This window comes from Scyliorhinus torazame, chromosome 11 (assembly GCF_047496885.1).
Source record: "Scyliorhinus torazame isolate Kashiwa2021f chromosome 11, sScyTor2.1, whole genome shotgun sequence".
NCBI lineage: Eukaryota > Metazoa > Chordata > Chondrichthyes > Carcharhiniformes > Scyliorhinidae > Scyliorhinus > Scyliorhinus torazame.
The window spans coordinates 172,012,936-172,039,058 of NC_092717.1; positions in this window are offsets into that span (position 1 = coordinate 172,012,936).

Genomic DNA, 26,123 nt, shown 5'->3' on the forward strand with positions numbered 1-26,123 from the left:
TTGGGGGGGGGGGGCCGTGCCGGGGTGGAGGTTGGGGGTTGGGGAGGGGTTCCGTGCCGGGGTGGAGGTTGGGGGGGGTCCGTGCCGGGGTGGAGGTTGGGGGGGGGTCCGTGCTGGGGTGGAGGTTGGGTGTTGGAGAGGGGGTCCGTGCCGGGGTGGAGGTTGGGGAGGGGGTCCGTGCCGGGGTGGAGGTTGGGGAGGGGGTCCGTGCCGGGGTGGAGGTTGGGGGTTGTGGAGGGGGTCCGTGCCGGGGTGGAGGTTGGGGGGGGGGGCCGTGCCGGGGTGGAGGTTGGGGGTTGGGGAGGGGTTCCGTGCCGGGGTGGAGGTTGGGGGGGGGTCCGTGCTGGGGTGGAGGTTGGGGGGGTCCGTGCTGGGGTGGAGGTTGGGGGTTGTGGAGGGGTCCGTGCCGGGGTGGAGGTTGGGGAGGGGGTCCGTGCCGGGGTGGAGGTTGGGGGTTGGGGAGGGGGTCCGTGCCGGGGTTGAGTGATGGGAGGGCAAATGAGTTGGTCCACCTGGCCAGGTGCCAGCCTCCAACAGTTGGACCCATGCGGTCCATGCCACCTGGCTGGGGGGAGGAGGGGATATGGGCAATGATGACATGTCGTCGTTCCCCTCCCCCCCACCAGGTCGTCATGTTTTCAGATCATCCAGCGATGTTGGCCGCCGTGGTGGCAGCCGCTCATGTCTATGTTGCCCTGGATGAGGAGGAGGAGGAGGAGGAGCGTGCCAGAGAGGCGGCGCAGGCTGCCGCAGAGGGGCAGGCGGCAGCCGCCCAGGCTGGAGGGACACCTGACCGACAGGACGAGGAGGGGGAGGAGGACGTCGCGGCCCCACGGCAACGGAGGCACCCGAGGGCGCCCCGTGTGTACCGGCCCCGGCAGTCATACCAGGACCTCACGGACCGGGAATGCAGGAGGAGACTCCGGATGAGCCGGGAAACCGTGGCACACATCTGCCACCTGCTGGCACACCTGTCACCGCGTGGCACTGGCGGGGGACACCCTCTCCCCGTGTCCGTCAAGGTTACGGTGGCCCTGAACTTTTATGCAACGGGGTCATTCCAGGCACCGAGTGGGGACCTGTCCGGCATATCGCAGACATCGGTGCATCGGTGCATCCGGGCAGTGACAGATGCCCTTTATGCCATGGCGCACCGCTACATCCGCTTCCCCGTGGACCGGGCCAGCCAAGATGCCCGGGCCGTGGGCTTCTCTGCCATTGCCGGGTTCCCCATGGTCCAGGGCGCGATCGATGGGATGCACGTCGCCGTGCGGCCACCTGCAGATAACAGGGCCGTGTTCACTAATAGGAAGGGGACCTATTCGATGAACGTACAGGTGGTCTGCGACCACCGCATGATGATCCTGCACGTCTGCGCCCGTTACCCAGGCAGTGTACACGACTCATTCGTGTTGTCGCGGTCATCCATCCCCGGCATGTACGAGGGACGCCATCCCCGGCTGAGGGGCTGGTTGCTGGGCGACAGGGGCTACCCATTGCGATCGTGGCTGATGACGCCTATACGGAGGCCACGCAATGAGGCGGAGAACCGCTACAATGATGCCCATGTAGCGACAAGGGGAGTGATCGAGAGGTGCTTTGGCGTGCTGAAGATGCGTTTCAGGTGCCTGGACCTCTCTGGGGGCGCCCTCCAGTATCGGTCAGATAGGGTCGGCCGCATCATTGTGGTGTGCTGCGTCCTGCACAACATAGCCCAGCAGAGGGGCGATGTGCCGCAAGCAGAGGAGGGCGGAGTGGAGGAGCAGCAGGAAGAGGCCCAGTCCTCCCCAGATGAGGGGGATGGGGGCAATGGTCAGGGCAGACGGGGTAGACACAGACGGGTGGCTGTCCACCGTTACCGGCTGGCCCAGCGGGCACGGGACAGACTGATAGACGCCCGCTTCACTGACTAGATGGGCGTGGGAATCGGGTAGTATGGCCACAGACCGCACACCATGACAACAGCCGACGACCCACACCCCCCACCCATCCATCCACCCAGCACCATCACCCCCCTCCCCAACCCCACACACCCCACCCGCATGCACACCACCCCCCCACTCCCAATTGCCGATCCACCGGCGGCACAACGGGCCGGGCTCACCCAGTTGCGGGTGGACGCGTGTCTATCGCAGGCCATGGAGAATGATGACAACCCGCCTCCGATGAGCTCCTGGCTCTACATCGTTGGACTATGTCTGACCCATGGCCACAGTACCACCATCCACCCGGACCATCCCTGCATGCGGCTGTGACACTGCAGCGCACGGTCCCGTCCTCTGCCCGGGGGATGTTGATGGCGGCCCAGGGGGAAGGGGGCAGACTCACCTGGGGCTGAGGTAAGACCACCCCTCACACACACACTTGCGCTCAACGTATATGACACCCCCGCACACTTTGGACAGAGCACAAAGGCAGCTTCGGTAGGTGTAACATTGACTTTAATAACCAAAGGAGTTCATGCACGTGCCCTAGCGCCTAAAACTCATCTGTGCCCTGCACCCGTGCCAACTTACTCAGTGTCTAATTGTTTGGCCTTACGGGCCCTTTGACTACGTCTACGTGGTTCCCCAGACGGTACAGCAGAACTGGAGGTGGACTCCTGTGATTCCTGCCCTCTGACACTGGATCCCTTTGGCGGCCGTTTCCTGGGGCGTCCTGGCCTAGATGGGCCAGGCTGCGGCCCGGGCGACTGGGATGGCGAGCTGCCAGCCTGTCCTGCCCGTTGCCCACCCGATGCACCTGGGACGGAAGGGGGGGAGTCCGAGGTGTCGCGGTGTACCGGGACCTCCCCTACAGAGGGAGCCGGGACGGACCACACCACCTCCTCCTCCCTCGGGGTGCCCGATGGCCCCCAGGCCTCTACATGGGTGGGGGATGCGAACGGACTGGCCATCCGACGCGCCCCCGACATCTGGCGCTGCCAGTCCTGGAGGCCCGTGCTGGTATCGACAGGGGTCTGCAGGTTTGCAGCCATGGAGCCCAGGGGGTTGTCGAACCCTGTCTGCGACAGTGCGACGCCAGCTCGCACATGGCCACTGGCGCCGATGCCCTCAGCGATGGCCTGCTGAGACTGGGCCATGGCCTGCAGAGACTGGGCCATGGCCTGCAGAGACTGGGCTATGGCCTGCTGAGACTGGGCCATGGCCTGCTGAGACTGGGCTATGGCGTTGAGCGCCTCTGCCATCTGGCGCTGGCACTGGCTCATGGCCTCCTGTGAGAGGGCAGCCATTTCCTGGGCCACAGACGCCGCCTGCACGGAAGGCCCCAGGCCTCGCAAACCGTTCCCCATGTCTGACACCGTCGCACCCATTGCCTCCACCGCGGACGCCACCCGTGCGGTGTCAGCCTGGGTGGCACGCATGACCGGGACCACTCCCAGCTCCTGGACGCGGGTGGACTCCTCCACCTGCGACCGCAGCCGCCGCAAGCCACCCGTCACCCTATTCGCTCGTCTCCGTGTCGGTGGTTGCATCGGATCTATGTGTGGGTGTGGTAACTGCAGGAACCCGGGATCCATCTGGGCGGCAGATGTTCGCTTGGCCTGGGCTGCCCTCCGACCGCCCGGTCCCTCTGCTGCTCCTACCTCCACCTGCTGTACCGGGACGGCTGTGTTGTGCGCACCAGTGAGTGTACCAGACGCCTCATCACTAAAGTGCCCAACCGTGGTGAGTGTTTCTGCGATGGTGGAGGGTGTTGGTGACAGCAGTGGCGTTGTGTCGTGCTCTTCGTCCCACTCTGACTCCATGGCACTTTGGGGTGGGGGTTCGTCTCCACCCATCCACTCTGAGTCACTGTCCGGTCTTTCGTCTTCCCGGGTAGGGGTGTCCTGGGTAGTGCTGTCCCGGGTAGTGCTGTCCCGGGTAGTGCTGTCCCGGGTAGGGGTGTCCTGGGTAGTGGTGTCCCGGGTAGGGGTGTCCTGGATAGTGGTGTCCTGGGTAGTGGTGTCCTGGCTCGGATGTGACGGGGGCCTGTGGCTGCCCCCCTCATCGCTGGGTGGTCGCTCCCGCACGTGACGGGGGTGTCGTCTCCCTGTTGCTCCAGGTCTCTCCGTCTCCCGTGGTCTCCGAGGGGCATCCTGCGGGCGTCGCATGCTGGAGGGTCTGGGTCTCTCCGTCTCCCGTGGTCTCCGAGGGGCATCCTGCGGGCGTCGCATGCTGGAGGGTTCGGGTCTCTCCGTCTCCCGTGGTCTCCGAGGGGCATCCTGCGGGCGTCGCATGCTGGAGGGTGCGGGTCTCTCCGTCTCCTGTGGTCTCCGAGGGGCATCCTGCGGGCGTCGCATGCTGGAGGGTCCGGGTCTCTCCGTCTCCCGTGGTCTCGGAGGGGCATCCTGCGGGCGTCGCATGCTGGAGGGTGCGGGTCTCTCCGTCTCCCGTGGTCTCCGAGGGGCATCCTGCGGGCGTCGCATGCTGGAGGGTGCGGGTCTCTCCGTCTCCCGTGGTCTCCGAGGGGCATCCTGCGGGTGGTCTGCATCTGCGGGGATGGGTGCCTGGACGTTTGGTCCTGCGATACACAATGAAGCATGCATGGTTAGACATCAGGCAGTGATCAGGTGATACGGGAGAGGGGGATATAGGGGAGGGGTGATATGGGGACGGGCTGTTGGTGGCTCACTTGCTCGTGGGGCCCCGACCTCTGCATCAGCAACCTCCCGGTCCTCAGGTCCGCCAGCCAGTTCCAGGGCCCTTTCCTCGTGTACGGTCAGTGGCCTCTCATCAGCGGGCCCTCCTCCAGTCCTCACATGCTCCCTATTGTTGTGTGCGCGCTTCTCCTGGGGGGGGGGGGTGGTGGCAGGGGTAAAAGGCAACAGTGTTAGGCAGGTATATGAATGCACGCCATCGGTTGCGCGTGCATTGCAGAGGTTAAGGTTAGGGCTGGATTCACTTGGGGATATGGGGGATATGGGGAGGGGGGAATATGGGGGATATGGTGGAGGGGGGATATGGGGGAGGGGGGGATATGGGGAATATGGGGGAGGGGGGATATGGGGGAGGGGGGATATGGGGGATATGGGGGAGGGGGATATGGGGGAGGGGGGATATGGGGGAGGGGGGATATGGGGGAGGGGGGGATATGGGGGAGGGGGGGATATGGGGGATATGGGGGATATGGGGGATATGGGGAGGGGGGGATATGGGGGAGGGGGGAATATGGGGGAGGGGGGATATGGGGGATATGGGGGAGGGGGGGATATGGGGGAGGGGGGATATGGGGGATATGGGGGAGGGGGGATATGGGGGAGGGGGGATATGGGTGATATGGGGGATATGGGGGAGGGGGGATATGGGGGACGGGGGATATGGGGGATATGGGGGAGGGGGGATATGGGGGATATGGGGGAGGGGGGATATGGGGGATATGGGGGAGGGGGGATATGGGGGAGGGGGGATATGGGGGATATGGGGGATATGGGGGAGGGGGGAATATGGGGGATATGGGGGAGGGGGGATATGGGGGATATGGGGGAGGGGGGGATATGGGGGAGGGGGGGATATGGGGGATATGGGGGAGGGGGGGATATGGGGGAGGGGGGATATGGGGGAGGGGGGATATGGGGGAGGGGGGATATGGGGGATATGGGGGAGGGGGAATATGGGGGATATGGGGGAGGGGGGATATGGGGGATATGGGGGAGGGGGGGATATGGGGGAGGGGAGGATATGGGGGATATGGGGGATATGGGGGAGGGGGGATATGGGGGAGGGGGGATATGGGGAGGGGGGATATGGGGGACGCTCACCCTGCCTGCTCTGACGAGGTCGTTCACCTTCTTGTGGCACTGGGTGCCTGTCCGTGGTGTTAGGGCCACAGCGGTGACGGCCTCTGCCACCTCCCTCCACAGACGCCGGCTGTGGCGTGGGGCAACTCTGCGGCCGTGCCCGGGATACAGGGCGTCCCTCCTCTGCTCCACCGCATCCAGGAGCGCCTCCACATCGCGTGACTCGAACCTCGGTGCTGAGCGACGGCCAGCCATCAAGTCGGGTGTTGCGGTCGGCTGTTCCGGTCGGGTGGGGGGGAGCTGCGCGGCCTTATGAGCCGTCACGCCGTGCAGCGCGTATGACGCTGCACGGCGTGAACCACTGCGCAAGCGCGGATCCCGTTACGTCGCTGCTAGCCCATTTCGGGCCGCAGACTATCGGCCCATTTTTATGACGTGACGCAAGTGGGATTTGCGCCGTTTTTTGCGCCGATCGGCGGAGTTTCCGCCGATAACGGAGAATTTCGCCCCAGGTCTAATTTACGCTGGCGGGACCGGCCTAAAACGGGCGGCCGCTCGGCCCAACTTGGGCCGGAGAATCGCCTGGGGGGGCCGCCGACCAGCGTGCCGTGATTCCCACCCCCCCGCCAAAACCCCGCCACCGGAGAATTCGGCTGCCGGCGGGGGCGGGATTCACGGCGCCCCCCCGGCGATTCTCCGGTCCGGCGGGGGGTCGGAGAATCCCGCCCCTGAACTTTGAGATGTGAGAATAAATTAACTTTGAATTGTATAGAGAATAGTTCTAAAAAACAAAGGAAGATACATTTATGGTTATGAAATCCAGGTTTTTATATAGAAAATGGTTACAAACATATTATAGCGCTATTTACTATGGCAGACAACTTTGATTAGATTACCAGAGAGCTGTGCAATATTGAAAGAAGATTGCAATAAGTGAAAGCAGATGTTTATGCGATAGTTTTGCTGCACAAATCACAGACAGCTAACAGTGTGTTCCATTATTTAAGGGCAAATTTAAGTATCTGTTTTTATGGTACTAAAATAGTTGTTTAAAACTAGGCAGTTGTGATAAAACTATTTGCTCAGTATAAAAGTATTAAAAATAAAATCAGGCTTAGTGGACCCTCGCCACAACTCACTCCAGGCATCTCCATTAAAATAGTCCTTTAAACATTCAAAACAAGCTCAGCATATCTGAAATTGAAAGCTAGAAGGAAATGCAACCAATGGCCACTTCATTTGTGAAAGCAGTGTACTGATAAACGTCAACTGAATATGGACAGGGATGCAGAAACACCAACCAGTAAGTAGTCAAATCCTTGCAGTTACGCCTTCAAATCCTGGGGCTGAATTTTCCTGGTGTTGGGATGGAAATGAACAGGATCAAACATGCTGTTGGCCGGCATGCCAGTTTCCCAAACCGTTCCTAGTGCAGGTCGTTTTCAGGGAAGGTGATTTGGGGTTGGCAGAGATACGCCATGGATATTCGATTAGGCTCAATTTAAGGAGACCAACTGGATTGCCCTCCAGCTTTGAGAAGCCACCCACTGCCCTTAATTGGACAGAGAAACTGTCTCCATGTCAATTAATTGGGTGTTCTCTTCAAAATCTCATTTGGGGACCGCTTTTGCTCAGGGGCATCTTCAGGATGGGGAAATATTCCAACTTTTGCTTTCCACTCCCAGAGGGAAAACCCATACCTAGACTTTATTTGAGATATACAGCAATTGTCAGAATGAAGCAGTTAGTCAACTCCTCAATGAAACAGCAGGTCACCTGTGTCTGACTGCTGCAAAATTGTACAAGGGAGCCTGAACATTAACTCCAAAGGACAAGGGGCTCGTAATTAAAAATACACGCATAAAGCTGGCAGAACCTCAAAGCTATCTGACAACAGGGGCTGGTTTAGCACACTGGGCTAAATCGCTGGCTTTTAAAGCAGACCAAAGCAGGCCAGCAGCACGGTTCGATTCCCGTACCAGCCTCCCCGAACAGGTGCTGGAATGTGGCGACTAGGGGCTTTTCACAGTAACTTCATTGAAGCCTACTCGTGACAATAAGCGATTTTCATTTCATTTCATTTCATGAGTACTGAGATCAGCAACGTTCCAGCATCAAATCTATATTTCAACAGATCTATCGAAATCTTAGGAGTAGGAACCTAATGTGTTAGAGCATTTCTGGGAGATCAGTGCACCATCTATCTACTCATGCATGTAGAGTGTTCAGGATTCCCCTTGAAATGTTTGTAACATCAGCATTTATCCTTGCAGGCTTGTAATAGTACTACCCAAAGCAGCCTCACTGCACCAGCATTGAGCTTTGTTTTCTCTAGGTCCTTCTCTAAGAGCCGAGCTTTCCATTTCTCATCACGACTTCTCGGGCGCAATTCTCCGAAATGGAGACAGAGTGTTCGCAGCGGCGTGACCGCCGTCGCGTTTCACGACAGCGTGAAACGGCGCAGGCACTACCAATTCTGGCTCACAAAGGGGGCCAGCACGGCGCTGGAATGGTTCACGCCGCTCCAGCCTCCCTTCCTGCCGCCAAATGGGCACTGCGCCAACTCGCACCTGCGCAGTTGGGTCACGCCGACTCGTGCATGCGCAGTTGGGTCGTGCCAGCCCGCGAATGCGCGGGGGACTTCCTCAGCACGTCGGCCCCGACACAACATGGTGTGGGGGGTTCAGGGGCTGGCCACGTAATAAAATAGGGCCAGGGCTGGAGAGGCCGGCCCACCGATCAGTGGGCCCTGATTGCAGGCCAGACCCCATAGGACCCCCCCCGCCCCGGTGAAGGAGCGCCCCACTAGCCGCCCCCTGACTCTACGTGCAGAGTTCCCGCCGGCTGCAAGCAGGTGTGAATGCCGCCGGCGGGACTCTGCCGTTTCCGCTCGGCCCATCAAGGCTGGAGAATCGACGGACCGCGACCAGCGCCGCGCCAAATGCCTGCCGGCGTCGGACGGGTGCCGCGGGAAAAAATGGCGCGAACAGCAATTCTCCCATACGGCGCGGCATGGGAGAATTGTGCCCCTCATTCCTCGGCAGTCAGTCTTCAGTGGTCACGGCCAAAGGCAACTTTTTCCCAATTAGCTGTGTCAAAGTCCACCCTCGTCATATCTCACCAGCAGTTGTTCTTGTAGCAGAGCTATGGATGTCAACCAGCTAGTGACCGAATGGCCAACTCATTGTACAGAAGATCTTTGGGTATACAGCCGACTTATGAAGCTAAATGATCTGTGTTGGCTCTGAAATGACATAGTATAAATATATATGGATGTCCCCTTACTTCATTAAATGGCAGAGCTCCAATTAAGTTTGATCCGTAGCTAAAAGGTAAATTAATAATCTACTTGACACTACACTATAAACTATCTGTTTGTTCTAACCATAAATCGAAGAGTGATTACTGCTCAGTAGTTGAACTGCTACTGTAAACAATGTTTTTTTAAAAATCTGAATAAAGTTATTTCTTTTCATTTAATTGTGCATTTAAAATGAGTTCTGTGACCACAGCAGAGACAAATGGGGGAAAAAAGAGGAAAGAGAGAGGAAAAGCAAAATGGCAAAGATATACATTGAAAACAAGGAGCTCAACTGACAGGTACTAGTGGAAAAAGTTGACATTCTCATGATCTAACTGAATAAATCAACCCAAAAGAATGAATGAGGGGGTTGCTGTGGGCTTGAGTTAACATTGCAGATCTAAGTTGTAGCAAAGTTGTGTTATGATTTTATTGTAGGTAAAAAAGGGAGGGATAAAAATGGACAAAATGGAGTGCCAAATTTTCATTCCTAAGTTGGGTTTCCATTTGGGACGGGGGGACGGGGACGGGACGGGGGGGACAGGGTGGGGGGGGGGGGGGTAGTTGGGTGGAGGCAGTCACAAATGGGAGCTGGCACCCCACCTCTCAAAAGAGTTATAAGGTAGCCATAGACGGTGGCAGATGCAGACGTTGCCTGGTGAAAATACCTGCCTTGGTGTTATGGGTCTTTGTCACAACTGCAAAATAAACAATAAAACCAAAAACAGCCCTCTAGCCCTCACCACTCACACCCTCTCACCGTACACATCCCCCATGTCCTAGCCTCTCACCGTACACATCCCCCATGTCCTACCCTCTCACCGTACACATCCCCCATGTCCTAGCCTCTCACCATACACATCCCCCATGTCCTAGCCTCTCACCATACACATCCCCCATGTCCTACCCTCTCACTGTACACATCCCCCATGTCCTAGCCTCTCACCATACACATCCCCCATGTCCTACCCTCTCACTGTACACATCCCCCATGTCCTACCCTCTCACTGTACACATCCCCCATGTCCTAGCCTCTCACCGTACACATCCCCCATGTCCTACCCTCTCACTGTACACATTCCCCATGTCCTACCCTCTCACCGTACACATCCCCCATGTCCTAGCCTCTCACCGTACACATCCCCCATGTCCTACCCTCTCACTGTACACATCCCCCATGTCCTACCCTCTCACCGTACACATCCCCCTTGTCCTAGCCTCTCACCGTACACATCCCCCATGTCCTACCCTCTCACTGTACACATCCCCCATGTCCTACCCTCTCACCATACACATCCCCCATGTCCTACCCTCTCACTGTACACATCCCCCATGTCCTACCCTCTCACTGTACACATCCCCCATGTCCTAGCCTCTCACCGTACACATCCCCCATGTCCTAGCCTCTCACCGTACACATCCCCCATGTCCTACCCTCTCACCGTACACATCCCCCATGTCCTAGCCTCTCACCGTACACATCCCCCATGTCCTACCCTCTCACTGTACACATCCCCCATGTCCTACCCTCTCACCGTACACATCCCCCATGTCCTACCCTCTCACTGTACACATCCCCCATGTCCTACCCTCTCACCATACACATCTCCCATGTCCTGCCCTCTCACCGTACACATCCCCCATGTCCTACCCTCTCACTGTACACATCCCCCATGTTCTACCCTCTAACTGCACACATCCCCCATGTCCTAGCCTCTCACCGTACACATCCCCCATGTCCTACCCTCTCACCGTGCACATCCCCCATGTCCTACCCTCTCACTGTATACATCCCCCATGTCCTACCCTCTCACCGTACACATGCCCCATGTCCTACCCTCGCGCCGTATACATCCCCCATGTCCTAGCCTCTCACTGTACACATCCCCCATGTTCTACCCTCTCACTGTACACATCACCCATGTCCTACCCTCTCACTGTACACATCACCCATGTCCTAGCCATGTCAAGACATACTACCTCATGCCACCAACCACTCCCAAAACTCCTCATATTCTCCATGGCAGTTCCTCTACTCATGCCCCTCTACCCATGCCCCTCTACTCATCCCCATAGCCCTTTATAGACACTGTGTCACTTAATGCCAACTCACACCAACATGACCTCTAACTTACATCCTTTTACAAGCCAACTTGCCCAGTATCCACTATAAGCAGGCACCCTTGTTTTTCAACTGCAGGCTGGATATTTTTGAAACTTCTGAGTTTGGGGATTTAAATGCTTTGACAGCTTGACAGTTCCAATGAGGTTATCAACTTTTTATGTACATTCATGTCTAATTTGAACAATCCCAAAGGATATCTGGGGCGGGATTCTCCGCAATCGGCGCGATGTCCGCCGACCGGCGCCAAAAATGGCGCGAATCAGTCCGGCATCGCGCCGCCCCAAAGGTGCGGAATTCTCCGCATCTTGAGGGGCCGAGCCCTCACCTTGAGGGGCTGGGCCCGCTCCGGACTGATTTCTGCCTCGCCAGCTGGCGGGAAAGGCCTTTGGTGCCCCGCCAGCTGGCGCGGAAATGACTTTGCCGTGTGGCGCATGCGTGGGAGCATCAGCGGCCGCTCACGGCATCCCCGCGCATGCGCAGTGGAGGGGGTCTCTTCCGCCTCCGCCATAGTGGAGACCATGGCGAAGGCAGAAGGAAAAGAGTGCCCCCACGGCACAGGCCCGCCGGCGGATCGGTGGGCCCCGATCACGGCCAGGCCACCGTGGCGGAACCCGTGGGGAATCAAGGCAGGAACCATCACAACATTTAAGAAACATTTGAGCACTCAAAAGACAGTAATATACAAGGTAACGGACCAAGGGTTGGATGATGGGATTTGAACAGATAGGCGGTTGATGGTCAGCGCAGACACGATGGGATGTAGGGCCTCTTTCTGTGCTATAAAGCTCAATGCGTGGGATTTTCCATCCGTTCATGGCAGTGGGATTCTACGGCTGTGCTGCAGTGAATGAGAGATTTGGCTAAGCACCGAATTCTCTGTCCTCACTGGCAGCAGTAGCAGGGTGGACTTGCAATGGAAAAAACAGGCCCATGGCTCTATGACAATAAAATGTTGGACCAGATGACACTGTAATAAAACTAAAAGAAGGCAATAGCAGAAGCATTTTGCTACGTATGTTCAACTATTTAGCATGGAGAGGCTTAATTAACACATCTCAAAGTGTGGCAACCACAAGGGGGAACATTCTATGTATCAAACTTCCTGCAGTAACATTTCAGGATCCTGTCGGTTATCTGACTTCATCCAAGCGTGAATGTCTTTGCTCCTCTGCATTATTAACAATCTTGAACAAACACAAAAGCATTTATCCAAGCCAAGAAGCTCGCAATTCAATATAATGTTTACCAGAGATGTCAAATTCCTTTCTTTGTGAAATAATAGCAAGCCAGAGGCATAACAATGATGTTCCTGGAATTGGCCTGATCACCAGATATCAAGTTAGAAACCCGAGAATTACTCTGGTCAGTGTTAGCAGCTAGACTTGGTACATCCATATATGACCAATTTCATACAGGCATCCACTTATTTTTGAAATAAATTAACATTGTTAAAATAGCAAAGAAATATCATGCAAATGCATTAAATGTTCAGCTGTTATTTTTAATAATAATTTCAATGTTACACCACTGAAGAAAAATAAATCCACCAATTCTTAACAAAAGATGAAACCCAAATATCTCATGTTGCATCTGTCGGTCACCTCCACTGCTGACCACAACAGGGAATAAGAGATCATGGAATAGTTCACTCTGTAAACTGTTCCAAATGGGTGCCCATGTCACTGTGAGCAAATATCTACACAGCAGGGGTGGACGTTTATTCCTGTTGAAGTCTGCTATTCCAAATTTTGCCAGCCTCCCCAGATCCAGAAAACTTTGGATTGGCACTAGTTTCTAAAAATATACAAGTATTTTTCTTTGAAGGTTCAAGTGGATCAAACATTTAAAGACCATGAAAGTGGTTGACCTTCCTCCATTGACATACCTGCTGCTTGGCCGATCCCTGTCCAGGGAGACAGAAACTTGTGGCCTGAATCCACTCTCCTTTCCATCTGACTGGGGATTATGGACGGGTTCCAAAATAGGCTCTTGCAATATTCTCCACCCAAGCTAGGACCCAGTGTCGTGGGTTTCACACAACAAAGAAGGGACTGCATCAAAAAGCATGCAAACTTTTAGTCCCATGTTACTTAATTGAGAAAATAATTTTGGAATGGGAGCTGCCATTGGTTTTGTGGACTTGAAGCAGAACAACAATCGTTCAGGGTAAGCTCCATTGTAACTGCAGAAGTAGTAAGACTTCAGGCGTGATTCAGTGGACTAAAAACTGAGTCCGCTTTCAGGCTCGATTGGTAGGGTGTTTCTCTGTGGCGACAACGCCAAGGTTCACCACGCTATTCATCAGCACTTTGCCATTTTTTTAAGCCTTGGGAAATTTCTGCCCGCCAAGGTCACACTTTGTTCAATTTCCTGCTGGTGAGTTAAGCTCACTGGCAGGAATGGCTCCTCGCAGACCGGGGCGTTATTTTGACCGGCAGCCCGATCTCTGCACCACGCCCACCGTTTCAACAACCCCTCCTGGTTTCTAGACCCCTTCCCCTTCACCTCTCCAACGTTTTCTTGGCCCCTAGAAACCCCCCTCAACCCCCTCTAATGGGCACGGACTCCCCAGGGACCCTGGCAGTGCCAACCTGGCACCCAGGCACTTTGTCACTGCCAGTCTGGCACCCTGGCAGTGTCACCCAGGCACTGCCAAGGTGCCCAGGTGGCACTATCAGGGCACCATGCTGCAGTGCCAATGTGCCCTGGTTCCAGGTGGAGTGTCAGGGTACTACTCTGTCCTGTCCCCGACCACCTGGAAGTCTCTACAGACCAGGAACACCCCCCTAGATGCTGTCACACCTGGTCTGCGTTTGTGGAAACCAGTGCAAAACAGCGCCCTGGTGAGGGTTTGCAGGTGCGGTGGTCGACTCCCTGGAACCGGGTGAATGCGGTGTCTGGGTATTTAAATGGGTCTAATGGTTCATTTAAATATAATTATCTGGCCAGCGAGAGCATGATCCAGATCGTGCTGGGCAGGGCGATTCGGGTGACTTGCATTCAACCTGGTGCCCAGCACAGTACGCGATTTGGGGCTCTCGCAGGATTCACCGATTGTGCCCGGCTCTGCGCAATGCGATGGCTGAATCGCGCCCTTCATCTTCAGCGGTTCGTTGTTGGTCAACCTTGCTTTTCTCTTTGTCCAATCCTATGAGTAATTTTTAGTGTCGGGCACCAGTACATATCCTTATTGCTTCTCTTTTGATAAGGAGCCTCATTACTGGCACTAGCGCACACACCTTCTCCAGTATTACGATGCAGCTGCCAGTCTTCTTGGCCAGTAATTGCCACTGGATAAGGTGCATTAGCCAAGGAAGAGAAGCTTGATTCATGCTAACCATTTTTTCTTATCTCACCAGCACAGGAAAACAACATGCTAGCTTCATCTGCCTGTGATTTGTAAAATAAGCAGATCATTTGTAAACAAAAGAAAGAAGCCCAGTTAGCTCAAGAAGCCTGGATGTGGAGCCCACTCCCATTAGAAGAAGCAACTGTCTAGTCCATGCAGCTGCCCTAAGCAATCAAGGAGCTCTAGTTAGAGATAGCTTGCTTGCCCCCTGTCGAGGAGAGTCCAATTAAAAGAGCAAAAAGAGCCTCACTAATTCCTCACGGATAGGCAAATAAGAGGGGAATTTCAGAAAGCATTAACTGATGCTTTTGCTGAGGTGAGCCTTTTGAGTCCAGAAGAGGAGTGGACTTCTCTTTGGAATATTATGCATGCAACAGCAAGACTTTCTTGGTGTAGGGAAAATAAATGATGCCGAATGGTTTAAAACTCATGAAGCTGACTTAACTCCAATGATTGAAACAAAGTGTGCAGTACTTCTAGCAAAGTAAATAAGCAGCAAATAAGAGAAGAGTCCCAAAACATCCATTGAGAGTGTTATGAATGCAGGTGAGGATATTGGTTTGATGGTTGGTTTTCAGAAGACAGAGAAAGGTACAGTGATGGCACCCATGCATCAGCAGTAGGAATACTGCTCTTTTTAATACATATTAATGATCTCGAGGTGGTTATGGGGACAAGTAAATATAATTTCCATGGCGATGCAGGAACAGGGAGCCCTGCAGTTTTATGTGCACAAGTCCTTGAAGGTGAGTGGCAGGGAAAGTTATTTAAACAAAGGCATACAGGTTCCTTAGCTTTATTAATAGAGACATGGGGCTGGATTCTCCGATTTGAAGACTATGTGCTGACGCCGGCGTGGGGACAGTGGCGTTTTACGCGATTTTGCCGTCGGCGACCGGAGAATCCAGCCCATAATGTCCAAAAGCAAGGGAGTTTTGGTGAACTTTATTAAAATACTGGTTAGTCTGGAGCTGGAGTACTGTGGCTAATTCAGGCCACTAAACCTTTGGAAAGATGTCAAGGCATTGGAGAGGGTGCAGAGGAGATTTAATAAAATAAGGGACGCTATTCTACCCCCCCCCCCACGCCGGGTGGGAGAATCGCCGGGGCGCCGCGCGAATAGTGCCATGCCGCCCTGACCCTCGCACGTCATTCTCCCACCCCCCCCCGGAAACCAGCGCCGCGCGATTCGCACCGGGCCGCTCGGAGAACCAGCGAGCAGCGATTCTCCGGCCCGGATGGGCCGAGCAGCCGCTACGACACGACAAGTTCCCGCTGGTGTCGTCCACCCCTGGTCGCTGCCAGCGGGAACTCTGCGGGAACGCTGGGGAGGCGGCCTGTGGGGTATGGAGGGGGGCTCCTTCACCGGTGTGGCCTCCAATGGGGTCTGGGCCGTGATCGGGGCCCACCGATCGGCGGGCCGGCCTCTCCCCCTCCGGGCCTACCTCCTTCCACGCGCTGCTCCAGAACACCGGCACCATGTTGGTGAGGGGCCGGCGCGCGTAAGACGTTCCCTTTCCATGCGCATGATGGTGCGGCCCAACTGCGCATGCGCGGGTTGGCATGGCGCCCGTTTGGCGCCACGTAAGGAAGCTGGAGCGGCGTGAACCGCTCCAGCGCCGTGCTGGCCCCCTGTGTATAGCATAGTGGCCAAGTGTTTGCGCCTGTGGGGGCCAGAATAGGTCGTTCACGACGGCGCGAACACGTGGCCTCCATATCGGAGAATCGCCCCCACGGGACTTCAGTTATAGAACATAGAACCGGAAAGCACAGTACGGGCCCTTCGGCCAACTATGTTGTTCCGACCACTTATCCTAATCTAAGATCAACCTAACCTACACCCCTTCAATTTATTGCTGTCCATGTGCCTGCCCAAGAGGCACTTGAATGGCCCTAATGACCCTGACTCCACCACCTCCGCTGGTAGTGCATTCCATGCACCCACCACTCTCTGTGTAAAGAACTGACCTCTAACATCTCCCCTATACCTTCCTCCAATCACCTTAAAATTATATCCCCTCATGACAGCCATTTCCTCTCTGGGGAAAAGTCTTTGGCTATCCACTCTATCCCTGCCTCTCATCACCTTGTACACCTCTATCAAGTCACCTCTCTTCCTTCTTCGCTCCAGTGAGAAAAGCCCTAGCTCCCTCAACCTTTCTTCTAAAGACATGCTCTTCAGTCCAGGCAGCATCCTGGTAATTCTCCTCTGTACCCTCTCCAAAGCATCCACATCATTCCTATAATGAGGCGACCAGAACTAGACACAATATTACAAGTGTGCGTGCAGCAAAACCCCGCGGCTCATAAACTCAATCCCCCTGTTAATGAAAGCCAACACACCACTCAGCTTCTTAACAACCCTATCAACCTGGGTGGCAAATTTGAGGGATCTATGTACGTGGACCCCAAGATCCCTGTTCCTGCCTTTTACCCTGTATTCAGCATTCAAATTTGACCTTCCAAAATGAATCACTTCACATTTATTTAGGTTGAACTCCATCTGCCACTTCTCAGCCCAGCTCTGCATCCTGTCAATGTCCTGTTGTAACCTGCAACAACCCTCAACAATATCTACAACTCCACCAACCTTCATGTCATCGGCAAACTTATTAACCCATCCTTCCAGTTCCTCATCCAAGTCATTTATAAAAATCACAAAGAGCAAGGTCCCAAAACAGATCCCTGCAGGACACCACTGATCACCGACCTCCAGGCGGAATATTTTCCATCCACTACCACTCACGGTCTTCTTTTGGCCAGCCAATTCTGCATCCAGACAGCCAAATGTCCCTGTATCCCATTGTCCCTGACTTTCTGAATGAGCCTACCATGGGGAATCTTACAAATGCCTTACTGAAATCCACATACACCACATCCACTGCCCGACCTTCATCAATGTGTCTCGTCACATCCTCACAGAATTCAACGAGGCTTATGAGGCATGACCTGCCCCTCACAAAGCCATGTTGACTATCTTTAATCAAACTAGCTTTTTCTAAATAATCATATCTCTCAGAAACCTTTCCAATATTTTGCTCGCCACAGACGTAAGACTGACTGGTCTGTAATTCCCAGGGATTTCCCTATTCCCTTTCTTGAGCAGGGGAACAACATTCGCTTCCTACAATCATCCAGTACTACTCCAAGTTATGTGGAGAATCCAGAGAAGTTGAGAGCATAGAAGGTTAAGTGGAGATTTAGTAGAGGTGTTGAAAATCATGAAGGGTTCTGCTACGGTAAATAATGAAAACCTGTGCATTGGCAGAAGATAGAGTAACCAGAGGACATAGATGATTGGTGCTTGACAAAAGAATCATAGGGAGGACATGGAGAAAAACCATACTATAGAGCAAATTGTTACAGTCCAGAAGACTCTATTTGAAAGTGTGGTGGAAACAGATTCAATGGTAACTTTCAAAAAGAAATTGTATAAATACTTGAAGGGGAAAATATTGAGCCAAAACTTTTAGTTTTCAGATCATTGGAGACCACACATGCAACTAAAGGTGCACGTTGGGACCATGTGGAAGTCCTGACACAGGCCGACGTGAAAATTGCCCTGGAAGTTTGAACTTCATATGGGCAATTCCCCAACTCACAAGACCCTCCGCAAATGTCTCAGCCTCTGAGTTAGAATTGGAGAATTGGAGACTTTGGACCCCGACGCTTCCCTGGATCGTTACCCAGGAAATGTTGGACAGGTTGAACCCGAGACTAACACCTGGGTAACTACACAACTGACACAACACACCACCCCCGTCCAACTCTCCTTGACCACTCTGATCCCTCAACCTGATCTGACTGACCAGACTACTCCCCCAAACACCCAACTACCATTCACCCCACCCCCTCCTGACCTGACGACCCCTCCCATGACCTGACTTGACTAGCCCTCATTATCACCCCTGACAACTATCCCACTGCTCTCCACAATGTGACCCGATTACGCAGCCTATCACCTTCCTGACCCAATCAACACCTGACCCACCACAACAACAGGCGCCCCTCCCCCAACTTCAACCCGACTACCTGCCCAGCCCCTTTCCCAACCCGAATATTCCACCCAACCTGACTAACCCTCTCAAACACCCGATTATCCCACCAACCTCCCAACTAAAAGCAACTTCTCCCAACTCAACACAACCCTACCATGCCCCTGACCCAACAGCAAACACCCCCAAGCACCATAGCTGGACCTGACAAACCCTCCCCCTCTGACCAGATCTAAGCCAACCTGACTATCCCTCCTTTTTTAAATAAATTTAGAATACCCAATTCATTTTTTCCAATTAAGGGGCAATTTAGCATGGCCAATCCACCGAGCCTGCACATCTTTGGGTTGTGGAGGCGAATCTCACGCAAGCACGGGGAGAATGTGCAAACTCCACACGGACAGTGACCCAGAGCCGGGACCGAACCTGGGACCTCGGAAGCGTGAGGCAGCAGGGTTAATCCACTGCACCACCGTGCCCTGACTATCCTTCTTGACTGCCCCCTCAACTGTCCCCCCTGATCCGACGCAACTGCCCCAAACCCAACCAGAATCTCACCCATCCCACAACTGACTGGACCACACTAACCCCGCCAACCTATTCCTACTACTCTCCAAACAACCTAACTACCCTTCCCGACTGCCCTCTAACCAACCAAAGACACCCTTGACCCAACTCAACCCGACTACTCACACAGCCCAACCAGATCTGGCTACCCTTTCAACCTAACCTGACTACACTTCCCAGCTACCCGATTAATCCCCACTAACTACGTGGTTACCCCCTCAATCTGACTACCCCGACCCGACCCGACCTTACTACTCCTCCGGACAACCCAACGAACCCCTCCAACCAGACTTTATTACACCCCCAACCTTATTGCACTCCCAACTGACTCCCCCTAACTAAACCCAGCTACACACTTGCCCATCTACCCACCTCAGCCACCTTACCCACTAACCCAATGACCCACCTACCCACTCACCCACCTTACTTATGCATCACTCATTCACCCATCCACTCACCCATTCACTCATCCATTCACAAACATCCAAAGTCTGGGCCTTTATAAACTTGTCATGTGACAGCTTGTGCTGTAAAAAGCGGATGTGACCAGTCTTCCCCCAACCTCATTTGCACTTTTGTGCAAGCCAGTCTTGGAAGGTCCTAAAGAAATGCGCGGTAGCATCGAGTCAGGGGAATGTTTTGAGCCCACAGTGACAGTCCAACTATTATTGTCAGTGCTGGGAACACCCAGACCAGAATGGTGCCATGAGAAAAAGCCAGTGTAGGCAAGATGGGAAAACTGGCCTCAACTGTGTTTTATTATTAAATGATTCGCAAACGGATTTGCACCATGGAGCATTCGGACTTTTATGTCCATAAATCAACTTCTCATATGGTCCTGATCTCAGGATAGAGTAGAAGTGAGGCATTTTCCTGGAGGGAGAAAAGGCATAGCACATACAGTGCAGAAGAAGGCCATTCGGCCCATCGAATGTGCACCGACCCACTTAAGTTCTCACTTCCACCCTATCCCCATAACCCAATAACCCGTCCTAACCTTTTTTGGACACTAAGGGCAATTTAGCATGGCCAATCCACCTAATCTGCACGTCTTTGGACTGTGGGAGGAAACCGGAGCACCCGGAGGAAACCCACGCAGACATGGGGAGAGCGTGCAGACTCCGCACAGACTGTGACCCAGCCAGGAATCGAACCTGGGACCCTGACGCTGTGAAGCCACAGTGCTAGCCACTTGTGCTACCGTGCTGGCAAGTTAACATAAAGTGACCAACTCAACAGTAACATCCAGAAACATGAGAGAGAGACAGTTACAGCAAGCTGAAAGGGAGTACATCATTTTGCAAGTCCATCTTTGACAGTGAGAACCACTGATTCAATGCAACACCATATAAATTCAGGTTAAAATAACAATTCTAACATTCCCGTGTCATTAAAAAATTGATATTTTAGTAAAATGGAAGTTTTTCGCATTTGTCCATTGAAACGTTGTTATATCATAAAATGATTTGCGACAAAAGTAAGCAGGACAAATAGTTTATCCCCTGATAAATCTTTGCACTCATTAATAATGGTTTCACCAGGTTTTCCATCGATCCTAAAAAAAATTAAGGAATCTTGGAGTGAAAATAAATCTCTTGAGTAACAGTACATGGACTTACACAGGTGTTTCCCTTTCGGAGTTTATACACATTGGAGGAAGTCAATTGGTAGCAAATTTTGACAACCTAATTAATTTTAGGATTTTTAATGTGTACTCATTCAATGCATTGTAATACTTTCCAGATAAAAAACATTCATTATATTAACTGCGACCCATAACAGATGATAGCTAGCAAATTCATTATTTAAAATGTTATTAAATACGGCATTTTATACCAGATGGCAAATCGAACTTCCTCCAAATTATATGCATTCTTCTATATCTGTTCAGCTGCATTTCTAAACATTTCAGCATGTGAATCTGACATCAGAAGTTATCCTTATTGGGAGCGATGAATAAAAAACCATTGTCAGTCAACAGCGTTTACTGTACGTGAGTTCCGGACCGCATTGACACCGCTGCGAGGTGATGGAGAATTGCAATTTGACGTCAAATCGGCGCCCGCCACGATTTTGGCATCGGAACCTATTCTCCGTCTAATCGCATTTCACAATTTCAGCGTCAGCCAATGGTGAATCTCGTTGCAAAGTGCAAGTGAAGGAAGGATCAGGGGCTGGATTCTCTGCACCCCGACGCCGAAATCGGCAAGAGCGCCGTGGCGGAGAATCCAGTTTCTTGCATGGAATCGGACCGGCCGACCGGTTCCCTGATTCTCCTGGCCCCGAAAAGCCGCGCCACGTATCGCCTACCTGCGGCCATTGCTGGAGGCCCGCCCCGCCATTCTCCGGCCCCGACCGGCCGAAGTCCCGACGGCATGGATCTAACATGGTCCTGCGGTCCTGTGACCGCAGATCTGGGGATCATTCCCAGTACTACAACAGCCGGGAAGTACCCCGTTAAATCCGCCACCCACCCACAATGAGACTGGTTTGTTTTCATTATATCAGGCCCACAGTAACCATTTCTTCAGAAGGTGCTGGTAATGATCTTGCTTTGCCATTTACAACTCCTCTAGACCCATCTTTTGCTTTTTAAGTTCTTCTAAATAGTCATTAACCTGAAACTTTAAGCCTGTCTCTTTCTCTACAGATGCTTCCTTGCTGAGTATTTCTAGCGTTTTCTGTTTTTATTTTATTTTAAACTTACCGCTTAACGATCCCCCTTGACTTTCACCACTATGCCTTTTGCAATTGAATCACTCCTGCCATTTAAAAATGGTGTCCCGATCTCTTCCTGCTCCGGGGAATGGAGTCCCTCAGTGCAGGAAATGGGACTATGCGTGGCCTCAGCAGGGTGTTCCCTGCTGAGGTCCCGAATTGAAACAGAGTCCCGGTAGATAGCGTGGTGTTTCTCAGCGCTGCGAGAGCCAGAAACACCCGGCTAATCGCGTTCGACACGGGACTGTGTTCCAATTTGCTTAGGTCGCGCTCCGAGTTTGCAGCTCACTCCATTGGTAAATTTAAACTTTCTCATAACATCATCCACAGTTATCACTATGAAGGGTGCAAGGGTGTCATTTCCGGTAACACTTATGCACAAACAGATGTTTCAATGTATTTTACTCTGGAGCTGCAATACTAGGTGTTCATCTGATGTATCACTTTATATCTGAATTCTGAGGGACACCCCTTTTGGAAATTGTGAAATAGGCTTGAACTTCTTACTAACAGCAATTGTGTTCATTTTAAAAAATGCACTTCCATCAGGAATCATACTGCTATTTTTGCACTGCAGAATAGTGACGCAAAAGTGGTGCAGCCTCCAAACAACAACCAAAACAAGCCATAAAGAGGTCATCTTTGAGTCCAGCTTTGACTTAACACTCCAGACAAAATTTGGCACCATTAACACTGCCTTCTCTCATTCCATATTAACAACAGACAGCAAATAGAATGCAAGCTGCAGCAAGTAGTAACTATACTCATGGAATATACAGTGATGAATTTAAATTATACTTTGGCCAGGAAATTCCATGGAGCCGCTCCTGTTTTACTGCCATAACTTTGCCAGAACTGTGGTGGAATACCCATAATTTAGTTTGTGCTTAAACTGAACATCTAAGGAAAAGATTATTGACTCTTCACCCTTCAATGGAGATTTGCCCTTCAGAAGCAAATATAAGAAATATAGACCATACTGTGGTGTTCTTTGTGTTGCTTATTTCAAGATGGTTGGCACAGTGTTCACAAAAAACACAATATAGCTTTAACTTAAACAAAGCTATGATTTTATTACACTACTAAACTGGGATTAAACACTTAGTCCTTAAGAACATACAATTGATTAATAACACCTAACTACACTTGTCTACTGCTATCTCACTACTGGTATAAACTATAAGAACATGCAATTGATCAATAACACCTAACTACACTTGTCTACTGCTATCTCACTACTGGTATAAACTATAATCTAACCTTCTCACATTATCTGCTCTTATGACCTTCACTAGCTGTTTCCTGCATACACACCTCCCCTAAGGTCGAGCATCACTGTCTTATATAGCTGTATCTGGAGCTCCCTCTAGTGGCTACTCTCGACACTATATTAACCCTTGCAATGCTGATAGTTATGATACTATCACAAGTACTGCAATACAATTTAATTTTAAACAATGGGAAATTATGCACAATGCATGTCCACATTTGACAGTGATAGTTTCCAGCCAAGTGTAAAGTTAGGTAATTCTTCAGTGCAGAAAGAGCGTACTTTATATTTTAATGTTTCTAAATGTCGCCTGTTGTTTTGATCGTCATGACTGTTTCAAACCAAGTAATTTCTTCCAATAACAAGGCAAGCAACAAATCTTTCCACCGTCATAACTAATGGGGGTGAATTTTGTGCAGGGCTTCGTCCACTTGTCAGCCTAGGTTCAGCAAAAGAGCTATGGAAAGATTTGAAAAGCAGTAAACATTTTAACCGGGGGCGGGATTCTCCGACCCCCCGCCGGGCCGGTGAATCGCCGGGAGCTGGCGTGAATCCCGCCCCCGCCGGTTGCCGAATTCTCCGGCACCGGATATTCGGCGGGGGCGGGAATCGCACCGGTTGGCGGGCCCCCCCCGGCGATTCTCCGGCCCGGATGGGCCGAAGTCCCGCTGCTGGAATGCCTGTCCCGCCAGCGTGGAATAAACCACCTCTCTTACCGGTGGGACAAGGCGGCGCGTGTGGGCTCCGGGGTCCTTCGGGGGGCGCGGGGCGATCTGGCCCCTGGGGGTGCCCCCACGGTGGCCTGGCCCGCGATCGGGCCCACCGATCCGCGGGCGGGCCTGTGCCGTGGGGGCACTCTTTTCCTTCCGCCTTCGCCATGGTCTCCACCATGGTGGAGGCGGAAGAGACCCCCTCCACTGCATATGGGCGGGGATGCCGTGAGTGGCCGCTGATGCTCCCGCGCATGTGCCGCCCGGCAATGTCATTTCCGCACCAGCTGGCGGGGCACCAAAGGCCTTTCCCGCCAGCTGGCGGGGCGGAAATCAGTCCGGCGCGGGCCTAGCCCCTCAAGTTTAGGGCTCGGCCCCTCAAGATGCAGAGAATTCCGCACCTTTGGGGCGGCGCAATGCCGGACTGATTCGTGCCGTTTTTGGCGGCGGTCGGCGGACATCGCACCGATTGCGGAGAATTTCGCCCATGAAAGTGTTTCTGCTGCTCCTTCACTAAATTTAGGGAAGATGAGCAGGCGAATCTGCTATCAACAATGGAATGGGGGCGTTACAATCTCAGGAGACTGTTAACCCCCAGGAAAGATGCAAATTCTGGGATTCTATCTGTTTCGGCTGCAATGGGAGGGGCCACATCCGAATTAAGTGTCGAGCCAAACAGAATGCACCAGATTTGAACAAAAAATTCTCCGGTATCGGCGCGATATCCGCCGACCGGCGCCAAAAACGGCGCAAATCAGTCGGGCCCCCGCCTGTTCCCGAATTCTCCAGCACCGGTTATTCGGCGGGGGCGGGAATCGCGCCGCGCCAGTTGGCGGGCCCCCCCCCCCCGCGATTCTCCGGCCCGGATGGGCCGACGTCCCGCTGCTAGAATGCCTGTCCTGCCGGCGTAGATTAAACCACCTACCTTACCGGCGGGACAAGGCAGGTGGGCTCCAGGGTCCTGGGGGGGGCACGGTGCGATCTGGCCCCGGGAGGTTGCACCACGGTGGCCTGGCCCGCGATCGGGGCCCACCGATCCGCGGGCGGGCCTGTGCCGTGGGGGCACTCTTGTCCTTCAGCCTTCGCCACGGTCTCCACCATGGCGGAGGCGGAAGAGACTCCCTCCACAGCGCATGCGCGGGGATGCCGTGAGCGTCGCTAATGCTCCCGCGCATGCGCCGCCCGGAGATGACATTTCCACGCCAGCTGGCGGGGCACCAAGGGCCTTTTTCGCCAGCTGGCGGGGCGGAAATTAGTACGGCGCGGGCCTCGCCCCTTAAGGTTGGGGCTCGGCCCCCCAAGATGCAGAGGATTCCACACCTTTGGGGCGGTGCGATGCCCGACTGATTTGCGCCGTTTTGGGCGCCGGTTGGCGGACATCGCGCCGATACCGGAGAATTTTGCCCCAGGTCACCGTGGGGCCACCCCCCGGGGCCAGATTGCCCCGCGCCCCCCCCAGGACCCCTGAGCCTGCCCGCCCCGCCTTGTCCCACTGGTAAGGTAGGTGGTTTAATCCACCCCGGCGGGACAGGCATCCTAGCAGCGGGACATTGGCCCATTCCGGCCGGAGAATTACAGGGGGAGGGCCCGCCAACCGCCAATCTCGCACCTGGACTCCAGTGCATAATCTAGAGTCTTGGGCGGGATTCTCCGACCCCCCGCTAGGTCGGAGAATCGCCGGGGGCTGGCGTAAATCCCGATCCCGCCGGTTGCCGAATTCTCCCGCACCAGATATTCGGCAGGGGTGGGAATCGCGCCGCGCGGGTTGGCGGGGCCCCCCCGGCGATTCTCTGGCCCACGATGGGCCGAAATCGCGGCAGCGCTGGCAGGCTCCGCGGTCCTGGCGGGGGGTGCGGGGCGATCTGGCCCCGGGGGGTGCCCCCACGGTGGCCTGGCCCGCGATCGGTGCCCACCAATCCGCGGGCGGGCCTGTGCCGTGGCGGCACTCTTTTCCTTCCGCCTTCGCCCACTATGGCGGAGGCGGAAGAGACACCTCCACTGCGCATGCGCGGGGATGCCGTGAGCGGCCGTTGACGCTCCCGCGCATGCGCCGCCTTGCAAAGTCAGTTTCGTGCCAGCTGTCAGGGCACCAAAGGCCTTTCCCGCCAGCTGGCGGGGCGGAAATCAGTCCGGCATGGGCCTAGCCCCTCAAGGTGAGGGCTCGGACACTCAAGATGCGGAGACTTCTGCACCTTTGGGGCGGCGCGATGCCGGACTGATTCGCACCGTTTTTGGCGTCGGTCGGCGGACATCGCGCCGATATCGGAGAATCCCACCCCATTCAGTAGAGGAATCTGAGTTATGTCCATTGAATAATGCCAAAATGGATAAATCGGCTCCTTTCATGAAAATGAAAAATGAAAATCGCT